General features: G+C 39.0%; 1 protein-coding gene across 12 annotated transcripts in view; it reads right to left on the reverse strand.

Annotated features, from left to right (window-relative positions):
- Window positions 1-17059, reverse strand: part of Pam (peptidylglycine alpha-amidating monooxygenase) — a 265774-nt gene that overhangs the window by 203162 nt on the left and 45553 nt on the right. The window lies entirely within an intron of this gene.

The raw sequence follows: 17059 nt of genomic DNA on the forward strand, positions 1-17059 counted from the left end.
CCCAATAATCCCCTTCCTCCTCCTAATGTCACTATGTCTTCCAATATCTTAAAAGTATCCTTTTCTAAAGCACTCAGGCTACACTCTGCATTCATACAATGTTGATGTGGAACAAGAACATGCGTCTGCCCAGTCGTCATACCAACATCTAAATTAGGAAATAATAATTTATTACAATCTATTTAAATCATAAAAACATTAAAATTAGCATTCTCTTTGAAAGAAGCTTACTATCTATTGGGTTCAATCTCTTAAACTCTTAAGCACACAAGAGGACTGCCACCATGCCTAGCATTCACCTAATGGTTCCAAGCACCTGACCCTGGTTTGAAAAATCATCTTTAACAACCTCACTGAAAACAAGATGCCCCATCAGCTGAATTTCCTTGAAGTTTGGCTTTTTCAAGACACAGTGATTTTGTGTTATGCTCTAAATATTTTAATCAAAGAAAAGAAATGACATATCCTTCAAGTCCAATTTAAATGAATATTTCATTAATCTGGAAGCCTACTGTCGTGAAAATCTTCACGTATTCTATTTAGCTTTTCATGAAAAAGCCTTTTTATTTGATGGCTTCAGCAAAAGGAACGCACATCCTTTGCACCGGTTCATGTGAGGCTGAGGAAGCTCTACTGTGGCAAGTCTCTCCAGGCAGACAGAAGGCAGATGGCGCTGATGTGTTCAACAGAGAAGAGTGCTGATCACAGAGAGTCTGCCAATCAAACACCCGGGGAAGGGATGAGCTCCATCTGTGTTTTAATCACGACAGCAAAACCATCCAGGGTAACTGCCAGGGCTGCACATTTTCATGGAGTACAAGCGACATAAATGAAAGTGGAAATTCCCATATACAATACTGGCTCCAAACCAAAAAAAAAAAAAGAAGGGGAGGAACTGTCAATTATGAACAGAATCAATAGCAGCATCTCTTTCTAAAATATTTCTGATATACTGCAGTGTTCCGTGCTGCATTCTTTCTCTAAGGTAATTCTAATACAACTGAAGGACTTGTGTAGGTAAAGAAAAAAAGATGGTATCTAAAAACAATAAGCCTTAAAAACATTTTGGCTGTCTACAAAAATGAGAATATCTATAATTAGATGTGTACATTTATAGATGGATTATAGGTTTAAAAAACATTAAATATGTGATATCACAAAATTATATTTTAGTAAAAGAAATTTAAAGTAGAATCACCTTAAAAATTTCATAGCAAGAGATACTGTCTTAGTCAGGGTTTCTATTCCTGCACAAACATCATGACCAAGAAGCAAGTTGGGGAGGAAAGGGTTTAGTCAGCTTACACTTCCATACTGCTGTTCATCACCAAAGGAAGTCAGGACTGGAACTCAAGCAGGTCAGGAAGCAGGAGCTGATCCAGAGGCCATGGAGGGATGTTACTTACTGGCTTGCTTCCCCTGGCTTGCTCAGCTTGCTTTCTTATAGAACCCAGGACTACCAGCTCGGGGATGGCACCACCCACAATGGGCCCCCTCCCCTTGATCACTAATTGAGACAATGCCGTACAGCTGGATCTCATGGAGGAATTTCCTCAAGGAAGGCTCCTTTCTCTGTGATAACTCCAGCTTGTTTCAAATTGACACAAAACCAGCCAGTACAGCTTTCTTGCCTGTAAATAAATGAATGCTTTCAAAAGGCTGTATATATACAGAAGTGCCTTGAATGACAGCCAAACAATGGGTTGCAGAGGGTTGATTTTGCCCATATTGAAGAAGACTTTCCCATGGATAAGTAGGGTTTCTTGGGACAAATGAGGTAAAGGAAAGGACTTACTAGACAGAGGATGTCTTGAGCAAAGGCAGATGCCTAAAAGCTCAGGCTGCTTCTTCATGGAGACTTGTTCCTTGAGAGTGGTGACTGCCTGGGTCAAAGACTAACATGAGGATAGAAAAAAGAATGCCCCAGAAAGGTTACAGGTGGATTTTACAGAGGAGTTTTATGTGAAAATTGGGTTGCAAGAATGTAAAATGATGATAGGAGACTAGAGGCCTAGAGAAGTCAGGAGAGGTGGGCAGAGGCCTGGGGAAGTCAGGAGAGGTGGGCAGAGATGGGAAACATAAGGAGGAACCAGAGAAGAAGGTTCAAGATCTGAGTATGCCAAAATGCAGTAGAATGAGCTGCTCTCAATGATACTATGTATAGAATTAGTATATGTTGTCTCATAATTACTCAATGAATTAATCTAATTTATTATGTTTATTTGGCTAAACTATTTTATTGCATAATCAGAAAAGCTTATATTATCATATAAAATGTTGTTATTTTCTACCTTGAGGACATACATAAGTGGCACATGCATGTGTATGTGTATACATGTAAATGTGCAGATGTGCATGGAGGTGTGGAGGCCAGAGGTCAATGTCAGATGTCTTCCTCAATGACTATTTTTTGGGCACAGTCTTTCACTGAACCTGGACCTTCCCTATGTAACAAGACTAGGTATTGAGCAAGCTCTAGAATTTCCCCTCTCCCCACTTCTCAAGGGCTTGGCTTGCAGGGTGCACCACTGTGTGTGGATTTTTATGTAGGGGCTCAGGGACAAAGCTCAGGTCCTTATGTGCTTCTGCAGCATTCATCCATCCCTTTAACCTCTAATTCATTGTTTCTTGTCTGGAGAATCTACCACCATTAATGTTATGTAACTGTCTTACCTTAATTTTATTTCCCAGTGCCTCTAGTGACATACACTATTTTGTCATAGCAATGATTAAAGACTTGATCTCACTGGACGTCAGTGTTAATACCATGGAGTTCAGAAGTCAATTTGCATTATCATACTCTTATAATCATGGATGATTAACAATTCAATGTATTAAACGAAACACTTAATCTTCTAAAAACCACAAAATTTCAGAAATAAGATCCCAGTCACCATTATAATTCTAAAGTCACTGAAACTTTAGACTGTTCAGAACACTGACTCCCAATTCAGTGCCTCCTCCTCAGCCCTGGAGAGTAAGAATGTGCCCGATTAATTACTGACGGCCCTGTAATGACCAGTCACACCCTTCCCTGCTTTTAAAATTTTTAAATTTTCACCAGACTACAGTCACATCATCCTTCAGCATGTTTTCTCAATTCAACAAATGACTATTGTTTTTTAAAGAAAATGTATTTTCTCCATAATACGTTAGTGATAAGAATAAATTACTAAATGTGGAGAATACAATCCATTCTACTCTGTTACATTACAACATTAAAGCCTCGTTTCTCCAGACAAGTAAATGTATGTGACTCAATAGGTTTATAATTGTAGCCAATAGTCCAATTAAACAACATAACGAGGAGGCAGCTATAATCCACCACAGCAAAGAATAAATGCTTCAGAAAATAATAGATGTTTCTCCACTGGGAGAGAGAAGAGAAACTTCAATTAGGAGAAAGTACATGAGAGAAAGCAGAGTCTCTGACATTTAAAACCTTCAGAATCCCACTAAAGCCAATGAAATCAATTATTCTACACCTTATCATGAGCCATCAGCAAATATCACAGTGGGACATATAATTTGCTTTCTATATATTCTACCTTGCAAACTGTCTAGGCATGAATTCCCAGTTACCTTTAGTTCCCTCTCTTCCTTACCTACACCCAATCTTTCAGTAAACATTTCAATGCTGGACTCAAAGTATACTCAACTTCTGACCCACTGTTCTGCTGTCCCTGACACCTCCCATAAAAACTATCAAGGCTCATTTCCATAGCCCCTAAACTTGAATTCTTGGCCTCTTAGCATCTTTTATCAAAGCTGCAGGCAAGGTGGGTCCTGTGAACGGCAAAGCAGACCACATTGCTCCCAGGCAAATCCTCCCCGGTGTCTCCTACTCTCATAAGGAGTGCTAACTGATGGTAGGCGCTCCATCCTGGTACCCACTCACCTCCTCTCTTGATTAATTTCAGCTCACTTGCTCAGCCCTAGGCATACTGACCTTGATGGTACACACTTATACCAGGGCCTGTGGTCTTACTCTTTCCTAGGGTGCAAATAGTCTTCCGGAAGCCGTGCATGTTCATTCTCTCCAAGACCTTCACTTATTTTTGATATGCATTTATTGGGGGCTAATTCATGTTTTTGTAATGTGTGTGCTTAGAGTTGCTTTGATGAAATTTCTACATGAAGCTGAAGCAAAAGTCAGTATCCTCTTTCCAGTCTCTCCTGGAAACAACTCCTGTAGCATGAGTTTGAATACAGCCAGCCTCAAAAACTGTAGAGTGTACATCTGTTATTTAAAATGTTTGAAGCATGCAGGAAACATTTCAGAAACTCATAGGATGACTCATTTGAGTTTACTCATCCTCATGTATCCCTTAACCTTTGCCCTCCTTCTCCTCCTCATTTCTTCTCTCTCTTCATTCACTCCAATGTCAAATATTGGCATTGTCAACAGCTTGTCCCTTCCCCAACATGTAGCAGTTACCAGTGGTTCCCACCTCCTTCCAATCTCTTTGATTTCTCTTTTATGCATTACTGTCATTAACTAGGTCCTCTATCTCTTCCTATATTGGCCAGATGAAACCAAAATTCAACTTGCTTTTATTTCTGTTTACTTAAAGAGTTTAAACTGTTTTAAAGACAAGGAACATGATCTCCCTTGTCTTATATATCTAGCAAATAGGTTAGTGCAAGGGAAAGGATGCAATCAGAGAGCAAGAGGTCCTGGAGTACACTAGCACAACAGGGAAACTGCAGATAATGATAACTCATTGTACATCCCAAAAAGCTAGACAAAAAGACTCTGGAACTTTTCACACACACACACACACACACACACACACACACACACACAGAGAACTGAGTAAAAAGATGCATTTAACCTGATTTAAATTTTTATGGAACAGACATGGAGACTAACGTCATTGGTCACCCCACTAATATGTGTAATTTTTATTTCATGTGTCACTTTAAAATAATTTTAATTTTAAAATTTAAAGGATCATAAACCTCTCTCCATTTTTCATCAATATAAATGTTGGTTTCTCATGTAGTGCCTAAGGCCCTCTCTAGCAAAGAATCATCTTGAGCATCCAGGTTGACCTCCCAATTACTTTCCATCCAGGAAATGAGACCATATCCCACAATGCCTACAGTTCTCATGTTAATTCCCAGAGAGCTTGTCATCATACATTTGTATTCACTTCCTCATTCTTTCAAGAGATAATTATTTGTCACTGAATACAGGTGAAAGTTGTTCTTAGAGCTGGAGACACAGTGGCAAATAAAAGAAAGTTTCCTGCTATCACAGAGTACAAGGTCACAGGGTCACATGAGACAGAAATAAAAATTAACTCAACTACCAAGAAAACTGTAATTTGTTAGCTAGTAATTCCTGTTAAAACAACAACAACAACAAAAATCAAACAAACAAAAAGAAGAACTGGAAAGCACTTAAGTGAGGCAATCAAAAATAATAAGGTCCTAATTTTAAATTCTTCAGAAAGGTTTGGCAAACATCTGAAGATCTGAGGTGGTAAAGAAGACCATGTGCTCTGTGGGGTAAGAGCCACCCAGGCAGGAGCTAGAATAACTGTTCTGGTTGGCAAATACATTTTTTGCCTGTGTCAGAATGTGTAGAAATAAGATCAAAATGATAAGGAGATCTGCTTTTAAGACTGGCCTTTGAGCACCTGCTTTACAGTGAATAATAAGATAAACAATCTGAGAGTTTGGAGAAGGGAGACACAACCTAGCATATGCTTTGGAAGAATTGTCGTGGTTGTACACTACCACTGGGCTTGAGAAATCTGAACACTAGTTAAGGGTCTGTTGCCAAGATTGAAGCAAGCTCTAATGATGTTTGGAACTGCGTGGGGGCAATGGGGAAGGTTAATAACAGTTGGATTCCAGATATAAGAAAAAGAGAAGATGAATGTCTCCAAAGTAACCTGGAACAATGAAAACAGTGTCATAATAACAGTAGAACATAAACAAGGTATGTTCTTTTAATATTCTGAAAGTCACATTTTATAAAGCAAAATGTCAAATGTGAAAACCAACCTTTAAATATACCGTATTTAACACAATATAACCAATTTACAATTTCACATAAGTCAATCCATGTAAAACTTATTAAAATATTTCAAATTAATTTTGCATTTAACGTGTAAGGTAGATTCCAATGTAAAGGACCTGCTTTTAAGTGCTAAACATGTGAGTAGTAACTGTCAAGCAGGAAACTAGACAGATGAAATATTCCCTTCTGCCTTTAATTGTGGCCTCCCTTCCCCCAGCCTGGAACCTGCTTGCTCAAGGGTGGAGCTACCGGCTCATTCGTCCTGCCACGCCCACTGCTGGAACCTGCCTTTGCTGCCTGGAGGCACACAGGTGTTCGTCCTGCTACTGGACCCTGAGTTACTTGGCGGGATATTGGGTTCCCTCCCCCTTCCTTTATAACTGAGTGTCTGGAAATAGTAAAATTGAGCCTTGATCAGAACTTGTTGTCTTGGCTCCATTGTTTCTTCCGCCCCGTCTAGATTCCTCTCTTTTCAGCGAACTGCCATTCTCAGTTGAACTGTTCGTGTTGTGGACTGCGGGCAGGCCGCAACATTTAATTACATCCAAGTTATGGGAAGTAAGCCAGTGCTGACCAATAAAGAGTTAGTTAATAAAGTGTACTATAAACAAGTAGCTACTAGAAGATACTGTTCAAAAACATATTTAAGAGTATCCATAATGTGTCCATAGTAAATGATGAGTAAAGATGGAAAGAAACTACCATAGAAAATATGATCTTGTAAGAGGGGAGTAGAAATAAGCCATGCGTACTCCTAGAAGCCTGGAAAGGCATACACTAAATGCTCATAAGGATGTTCTCTTGGATGGCTGAGATGGGAAAGATCTCAGCTCTGGCATGGGGTGGCAGTAATAGTGTACAAATCACACTTTGAATGGGTATGAGATACCTCATATGGAAATATGTTATCCATAGTTTATCACTGAGATTTGGATCAGAAATACAAATTTGGACTCTGTCAGTAGGCATCTGGAATTTAAAGTTACAAGACCAGATGAGATCATTAAGAGAAAGACTTTACCGGGGTCCTAAACTCCAGCTTTAGAGTCAGGAGGATGAGAGAGAATCAGTATGGAGCCGGGAAAGTACACATTAGGACAATGTGATGCTTCAGGCAGTGGAGAAGTGTGACTCATTTCCATCGTGGTGGAAAAGTCCAGTCAGAGGGAAGGACACCAAAACCCATAATTACTAGTGTCCAGAAGCATAAATACATGTTTCAGATGACTCACTGAATTATTTCATCAACAACAGTCTTTATCTTTTTGTTAAACACCAAGATTAAGAACCACTAAACTATCCGTTTTCTTGGCATTAGTATAAAAGTGAAGAAAAATTCCAAAGAGAACTGACCAATATCAATTCTGTAGAGAGGAGGTTATAAAAAAATGGTTCAAGAAAGGGGAAGGGAGCTGGAGATATGACTTGGTGGTTAAGATCACTGGCTGTTCTTCTAAAGGACTCGGGTTCAACTCCCAACACTCACGTAGCAGCTCACGACAGTTTGTAACTTCATTCAGTTTCAACAGATACCCAGCCTCCAAAGGCACTAGGAACCCAGAGGGTACACACATACACATGCAGACAAAACACCCATACACACTAAAATAATGATGATGATGAGGAGGAGGAGGAGGAAAAGGAGGAGAAGGAGGAGAAGGAGAAGTAGAAGGAGGAGAAGAAGAAGTAGAAGGAGGAGAAGGAGAAGAAAGGAGAAAGGAGAAGGAGAAGGACAAGGACAAGGACAAGGGGAGGAGGAGGAGAGGGAGGAGGAGGAGGAAGAAGTTGTCTACTTAGGGCTGAAGAAATGTCTCAGAAGAACATTTACTATTCTTCCAGAGGACCAGGGTTCAGCTCCCGGCACCCACATGGTTGCTCATAACCACATGCCACTTCAGTGCCTGGAAGATCTGCAGGTGGCTTCTGTACACACAGAGCACATAAACACACTCAGGCATACACAGGTACACATACAAAAAGAAAAGAAATTCTATTCAAGCAAAGAAAGGAAAACTAGAGACAAGAAGCAGGCAACCTGCTATACTTGGGCAGTTGTGTGTGAAGGAAGCACAGAACTAAGGGAGTTTACAGCAGAGTCATTTCATGTCCCTCATATTCCCATTTTATGTCAACACACGGCCACGTCTTAACTCCCTCCCACTATCGCTTCTCTGACAAGGAATTAAAAACCAGCGACTACAAGTAGAGTGAGTTCTAGCACTCTGGCCAAGTGACCTAACTTACTGGATTAACATGAGATCTCACTCATGATTCAGATCATCAGGAGGATAAAACTACAACCCAAGACAAACACTTCTGAAAAATAACTACGATCCAATAATTACTAGTGTCCAGAAGCATAAATATATATATTTCTGATGACCCAGCTGAATTATTCCATCAACAGTGGCCTTTTTGTTTTCTTTTTTGTTAAACACCAAGTTTAAAAACCATTAAACTATCCATTTTCTTGGTATTAGTATGAAGATGAAAAAATTTTCCAAGGTCCAAAGCTTTAAAGTAGATAGCTAGTCGGTTATCGGTTATGGAAGTAAAATGTATATGCTGTAAACCAATCAGAGAGGAGATTATTAAAATAAAGCATACACTGATCAGACAAATCAAATATTTCAACTTGCAACATTTTACTAAAGCTAAGAAAATTTCAAATTATGGTTTCTGTACAACTAGTCTTGCAATGATGGTTTGGCTTGCTGAAAAAACTTCACACAAGGCTCACATATTAAAAAATAACTGTAGAAAACTATTCAAATTGTTGTATGTTGACTCAAGGGTAAGTATGTCTTCCTCTTACCTCACTTAGAGAACTTTTTTAGTTTCTTCTACACAGAATATAGAGACTTACTTTTGTAAATATCAGCACCTAAAACTGAGAAATATTGGCCAGAGGACATATGATTTATTGGAACAGCTGTAGGAATGTCATGTAATGTAAAGATTTTAAGTTTCCGCAACATGGGCTATAGCTGGTTGAAAGGATATGCTAAGTTAACACAGAAGGTTTACCATACCATCATCCATTTCACTTGAATTGTTTAAGAAGCATTGTGTTCCTGCTTGTGTGACTTCCTAGGACCCATACCCCTTAGGCTGACCAGCTACCTGCCTCCTTTGTCCATCCATTAGCCTAGCTTTTCAATAATATCTCCAATCTTCTCAAAGGGGAGTAGTAAACCCACAAACAGGAATCTTTAGTTGGGAAATTAGGGCCAGTGGTCTCCAGATGAAGCACGATACTGTTTCATGAATGGGAGTTATTTGCTTGAAATATAATTCACAAGAAGCTCAAAGGAAGATGGAAGCCAGATACAGGCAAGAGAAATGGCTGTAACCTAACTGTTTGTGAGGGATGTTTATGCCATACCTGGAGGTGTCTGTGAAAAAGAAAAGTGTTCTGTGAAGCAAAACAAACAGGAGAAAAATCACCCATCAGAGTTTTACAGTTAGGTAGCCAGAATTGAGAGCTGAGCAATAAGAAGGTTAACAGGATAACAATGGGTTGGCCATCAAGTAACTCAGGATTTTAAGAAAAGGGTATTCTTTAGCTGGATTAAAACAAAGTGAATGCTTTACATTCTACTGAAATTACTGTTTATCAAGCATTAGTATGACAGGTAAAACGATAGTTAATAAATGACAAAGAAAAAGTCAGTCACTCTCCATGCGCATGCGCATGCTCTTAGCCCATACTTCTGGAAGCCAAAGATGGTCATGTCCTTTGATTAATTCTGCACTGATTAGTGAATCTCACCTGAGTGAAGGTGAGATTCTATATTAATTAATGTGATTGCATTTTGGTAGAAGAGGACCAAGATGAACTTGCCTAATATGGCAAACATTGCTACCTGACTCCTGTGCTCTAATATTATAATTGATAAAAGTATTGCACTCTCATTTTCCTCTACTGAGTTTCTTGGGCACGTTTTAGCTTAAATTGTACCATATAAGTGCTATGAGGCAATTTGAATTAATGTTTTGCGAAGGTGATCACAGCTCTTTTATTGAGACTACTAAAGGCTGACCAGATAGTGTCCAGTTTCCTCTCTTATATCTTTGGCATAGAGGAAAAGTACCCAACACTCATTCAAGAAACCAGCATGGCTGTGGCTGCCTCCACAAATCAATCTTCCATCCCTGCCACAGCCTCCTCACTTTTTGCTACGTCGTTTATGACAGACAGTCAACAGGCACAGGAACCAATTCTCCGTAAGCTTTTCCACTTGACTTGTCCACAAAGCATCTGTCGAAGCAAGCCCCAGTGGAAGAATGGCAAGCATTATTTCTGTGCTTTCAAACCCTTTAAAGTATGACACTTGGGATCTTTTCCTCCCTATTTGCCCCAGGCTATGAGATTCAGCTGAGAGAAAGAGGGCCCTTTAATTCCATCAATCCCCTATTCAAAAGACTGTTTTAGAAACAGTTAATTTCAAGCAAATGTAGCAGTTGTAGGATCCCATTTCCATAACACAGTGTGGCAGAAATAAGGCCATTACAGAAGAGAAGGTTCTCCACAAAGGATCTCAATAATTGTTTTTCTTTCTGCACTGTTCACTCCATTTTTAGCGAGCAACACAATATTAAAGCATCAATAATTAAGAAAATTAACCGAAGGTAGGACCGGTAGAAAAATGGGTGGTGTTGTGACAGTTCTCCAATCTGCAAAGAAGCTGGACTAACCAAGACTCAGGAGAACACCCCCCCACCTCCACCCCACCCCCACCCCTGTCAACTGCTGCCTTGCTGCTTGACTTGGCTCCCACTAGTGGGGAAAAAAATCTCCCTAGAAATAAGACTATGAACTAGTTTTCAAAACAGTGAGCTATCCTCACAATCTTTGAAGTTTTTGTTTTGAAGTCTCCTTCCATCTTCTCTACCACCCACTGACCAAGAAGATTCCAAACTCTTAAAACTCAAATTCTCATTAGTTCCTTTATCTCTGATTTTTTCCAACAGATAAAACTTTTAAGATAATTTTTTTCAAACAAAGTAAAAAGGATTAAGAAAGTGATGGAGCCCATTCATTGGCTGCTTTAAGATGAAACAGTCTCTTCTATCACAAAGAAAGCAGCTTTGCTGTGAGGTTCATTCTTCCTTCCTTCTTTCCTTTCTCCCTCCTTTCTTTCTTTCCTTTCTTTCCTTTCTTTTTTCTTTGTCTGTCTGTCTGTCTGTCTGTCTGTCTTCTCTCTCTCTCTCTCTCTCTCTCTCTCTCTCTCTCTCTCTCTCTCTCTCAAGTGAAATAGAGTACATCCTCTCCTCATCCTCATTTACTAGAACCAGAGAATCAGCACTCAGTATTATACTGGATATTCTTACTTTTAACAACTCACATATAAAGGTGTTTGGGCTTTGTTCATGGAGGGAACTTGAAACGGTTTATATGGTTAATGAAAAGAAGTGCATAGTAAAGTGAGAAAACAGATGTGTAAATAAGACAACAGAAGAAAAGACCCAGTTTTAAAATCCCCACAGCTACTTTCATAGTAGTTATCTGTTTCTTTGAATTATATAAGTTATTGATTATATTTTTCAAAGATGTGTTTATTTATGTATGTGAGTACACTGTTGCTGTCTTCAGATACATGAGAAGAGGGCATCAGATCTCATTACAGATGTTTGTGAGACACCATGTGGTTGCTGGGAATTGAACTCAGGACCTCTGGAAGAGCAGGCAGTGCTCTTAACCATTGAGCCATCTCTCCAGCTCTTATTGATTATTTTTAATATTATTTTGATTGACAAATACCCTAGCAACAGAAACTCAGATTTTCATTTTCTATGGACTCCTAAGGCTATACACTACCATGGACACTAAATGAAATAGAATGGAAATAACTTACTTCCTACAGCACAGGTATTTGCCAATGCCCTGCACTTTAAGCAGGGTGCTATGGACTGTTTGTTTTTTTCTCTAGTAAGTCCTTCCAATTTTACTTTAAGAACATAAGCAGAAATCAGTTTTCCTTCTGTCTGCTTTTCTCTAGAGAACTACAGCAAAAGTAACTGAGGACCTCTGCCCAAAAGAAACACTACCATAGTTTCTTTCTCACATCTGCTATTGTCAGTTTCTTAGCAATGTAGTTAAAAAAAAAAACTATGACATATAAGTTATTTTCTGGTTAATATGTATGGAACCCTATATTAAGATTCAGGTCTGATTTATAATAACTGTTTTATACATATCTCTCTCTCCTCGTGTGTGTGTGTGTGTGTGTGTGTGTGTGTGTTTTGCAGCTGTGCCTGGAGATATTGATCATTAGAACATAGTGTGGCTTTCCTAGGAAGCCAGAGGGCAAACCTTCCAGTACCATCAGCTTGAGCTTATAATTCATATGGCTTCCTGACAGATCAATGAATGGCAGCGTTATTCAAATCTTAGGATTATTAGTTTTCATATTTGGGTCTCCAGTGGCCCAGCCATTACCCTTCAGATTCTAAAAATACACCCAGGCTCATCCACATATGACTTAACTAATAGAATTTTGTAGTCTCTAATCATCCTTGTTTAATTAACTCGATCTGATGTTAGCCTCTCAATAAAAAGATGAAAGTGAGAAGAGTGTCACTTTATAGACCTCACCTCTGTGACAGAGGGTTTTGAACACTGGAGTTGGTGAAACATTTCTTTCTAATTCAGTTTCCCCTGACTATTTATCTTGAGGAATTTTATTATCTTTCAGGAGGCCAGCATTCAGTGAATTAGGTCAGAATTTCGTGTTCTCTATTGGCACAGTTTTATGTAAAAAATATCAGATTTGTGAGCTTAATGTTATGCTTCTGAAGTAGGCCGAATAATGGCCCACAAAGATGCTGATGCCCTAAACTTTGGAGTCTCTGAATATGCTATGTTGGCTATGTAATGACCATGCAAGTGGCTAAGGTTAAAGGTGTCAACATGGTTAGGCTGTCCTGGGTTATACAAGTGGACCCAAGTTAGGGAACATCACACATCTTTCAAAACAGAAAGCTTTTTTTTTTTCTTGGCTATGGAAAACCAGAACGATAGCAGTGCAAAGATCTGTCCTCTCTTGCTTGCTTTGACAATGGGGAAGGGAGGCTATGACCCTGCAAAGTCTTGGAAGCTGTAAGGGCATGGAACTTGATTCTTCCTCAGAGCCTCCTGGAAAAAAATTTTCTCAATCGTGTTGACTTGTAACCAACAGAACTCTAAGGTGAGACATGAGTGCCCTGTAAGCTGTAACTTCTGTAGTAACTGGGTAGAGCAAATGACAGGAAGCTAGATGAGCATCTCAGCCATGCTACAATGATCACTTCTTTTAGGGGGAGGGCTAAACGCTGACCAGAGGAATATGGTCCTGTTCTAACCTGGGAATCATGTGTTCCTGAGAACAGATGGTGGCATATAACACCTAGAACCTAGGTTAGATGTTCGGGACATGATATCTTAGAAGGTGCTTCTCTGACTCCTCCCAATTTGATCTTTCAGTCTTCTCTAGATGTTTATTTACACATCTGTTTTCTCCATACAATGTCCTGGAATTTTTTTTCTTGGATTTTCTTCCAGCTATCTGTCTTGTGAGAGCCAACATAATCATCTTTCTGCCATATCTCATTTACCTCAAGCTGTCAAGTCTTCAGACTTGGCATCTCCACGCTTCAGCAAGAACAAATGTAACTGTTAAACTTAAAGCTTTCATTATGACATGAAAATAGAAGAGACCCTCTCCTAAGGCAATTTTAAAGATCACTCTTCCTGAATAGCCTGGGACTGCTTCTAACTCAAACAGGAAGAAGGCTGGACTCCTGAAGTGTACTTTCCCCAGAGTATTGCTAGCACGGTCAAGTTGGAAAATGACTATTTTCAACTTTTAAAGTTGAAACTGAATATATATTTTAAACTGTGAATTCAGTTAGCCAATGAATTAGGTTGTATTGATGCAAACATGACCACAAAAAAAAAATAAGATAAAATTTAGCATGAAGCGTATTAGTTTTATTTCTAACAAAAGCATTATGAGTGTATTTCAATAAGAGATTTTACAAGTAGGTATCAGTTTAGGCTGAGTCAATTTCTTCAACATTTACTCTACTGTAATGTTGATGAATTTGATTCTACTTATGAGAATCAGTTTCTAATAGCAATTAATGAATAACGTACTAAACACAAGGGCAAGTATAATTTAAGACTGTTTTAATATAGTTTCAAGACTGGGAAAAAATTCAAAGAATCAACACTTATGATACATATGACACATCCTTCAGTTCCAAGGAGCTAAATGTAACTTTTAGTATGGCTTTATACTCTTACAACCATTATTTCTTACTTACTCTTTATAGAAACCTACATCTAGCGTTAATGTTCCATTAACATAATTTCCCAGAAATAAATTATATAGACCATATTCCACGGTATTCTAAAAATACAAGACTCTAGAAATAGACAGTCTAAACCACTTCTTGTCCCTCTCAACTAAGCCATGCGCCTGACTTCTATACAGAACAAAGGTTCAGCTTCCTGAAAAGATGGGTACAGTCTCTGTACGAGCCATTCTCAAGCCCCTGTCCTCTTGCGAAGATATTTACTAACAGTTAGAAATCACCTTTTTTCTACTCTCCTTAAAACTCACTACCGGAGTCCTTAAGATGTACTGAAATTGTTTACTGGGGATCCAGGGAAGGAACCACAGGCAGAATGCTTGGTGTGGTGACAGAGAAGAGAGTTCTATGGATTTCTTGATGAGACAGTTTGGGGGAGAAAAGCTGAAACAGAAAACTAACTCCCAGAAGGGAATCTTCACTCCTAGCTCTCCCCCTAAAACCATAAGAGACTGCACAGTCCTCTTTTTCAGAGATGTGAAGACAAATGCTCACCCTCAGGAAGGGATGCATACTTAAGTATTTCATCAAGCACCAAGTTCACTCCTCTTCAATATTAGAAACATACAGAAGTAGGATTTAAGAATGCAATTATGACTGTCAGTAGACATTGAACTTCACAACACAAATAATCTGTTCTTCCAACAATACCTTCCCATATTCTGTTATTATCACTTAAGATGGATAAAATATCAGTAAAAAAATGTATAATTCACATACTTTCTAAGAGCCTTAGCTGCCCTGTGACACCTGTAAAAAATATGTTAAGTTTTTTTATGGAATGCAAACAGTTTAAAAGGAAAGCTCTAGTGTGCATGCTGGTTTCGCTTATCAGGGGGGTAACAGGTATTACATTGTATATTCACAGTGATTTTTATAAGCCCACCCCACATGTGAACACACATATGCACACATACACATAATATATAGGAACATTTTAGCCAATCCCCGACAACAGATTTATAGCTTGTTCCTATATATTATGTTTCAGTTAGAAGTATATTTTAGAACACAAGAAACCTAAAGCAAAATAATAGAGACATTTGGTAATTCTTATAATAGTATATTAAACAAAGCACTTACCCTCCATTGCTAATCACACTGGCAGGAGAGCAACAGGAGAGGGGCTTTATTGTGGGATGAATCATCCCCATGTAGATGCTCTGAGCAACCCGTGTATGCATACTGACATCATCAGGAGAGACTTGGAGGCAGAGGCTACTATGGTAACGGAGCAATGTGCTGGGAGACAGCCGCCTTTAATTGCTTTAACAACTTCCTGGGGCTCAAGCGACCAGGCTTGGATTTGCTAAGTAGGAAAGGAAGGTTGTCACAGAGGCAGCAACTGTGATGCAGAGCAGAAGAATTCAGTGAATTCTGGAATTACAAATTTCAGCATGACTTCTTAATGGCAAATGTCATTACACCGTTCCATTGGCAACATCCTTTTCGCACACAGAGCTCTGAGGAAGGCATAGGTCAATACACAATGCTCCGAGGTAACCGGAGTCTAGCTTCATATATAATTCTCTCACTTAACAAGCATTAATATTATTGCATTACAAATATCCTTTTCCTTGAGAGTGAATGCTTGATTCACTTTGAAAAGAAAGCCCACATCTGTGCCTTAGGACGTCTGCATGCTGATAACAATGACAACTGATTCTTTCTATTTATTTCTCTGGAAGGTGGCAGCTGTGGGTCCATTAATCTCTGAGCTCCACTAAATCCTTGCCAACAGGTCACTTATGCAGAAAACACCTCCAGGGAAATGGCTAGTTATTACACCCTGATAAAATCAGTCAGGAAACCACGACTTGATGCTACAGTTTTCTTGGTGAAGTCGTCTGTGTCAAAGGCAGAATAACTTCTATTGTAATGATGCCCTTCCCTGGAAAACCACACAGAACAGAAAGCTTTCCTTTGAACTCTTTGTTCTTCCTTGCCTCTGCCACCCATGCTAAAGAGAACACAAGCCCTTTTAACAACACCAGGTTTAGAGTAATTGCTGAAAATAACCATGTGCCCGCATCAAACTGAGGCTATAATGATATCCTCTGCTTATCTGATCGGTTGCAACACTTTAATAAGTATATAATTTATCATCTGTGGTATGAAAACTATTGTTTTCTCTCCCGTGCATATTTGATTGACATGTTTTTCAACAATACTGAGATCTAATTTTTATTGTAACTCCTGCAATTGTAAGGATACGCAAGTAAGTGGGCAGGTCTTCCTTAAGACAGTCACAGCACAATATAAACTGAAGGTTGTCACTCTGTACTATATACTTAGATCTCAGCTCTTTCAAAGGCACTATTATTATCTCTATTTCAATTTAGATGATGCCACGCCTGCCTCTTAATGTTTCCTTTGTAAGTAAACAGCTTACAAATGTCTAACCAGACCGGTGGCTTCAAAAACAGTAAATGGAATAGAACAGTGCCAATTTCCAATCTGAAAAAAATATAGAGGTATTTTTTTGAACCTAATTGACAAGTTGGGGGGGGGGGTTCTCACTCCTGTAGAGCTTGGGAAAAAATGAGAGCAGAATTGTAACATGTAGTCTCAGGAAAACATAGCATGCCATTAAGTCAGTTAACGAGAGAGGGCTTTCCAATCAAGCTTCCGTTCTTTCATCTGAGCTTTCTGAGATCCTGTTTGAAAAGCAAA

Source organism: Mus caroli, chromosome 1 (assembly GCF_900094665.2).
Source record: "Mus caroli chromosome 1, CAROLI_EIJ_v1.1, whole genome shotgun sequence".
Lineage (NCBI taxonomy): Eukaryota > Metazoa > Chordata > Mammalia > Rodentia > Muridae > Mus > Mus caroli.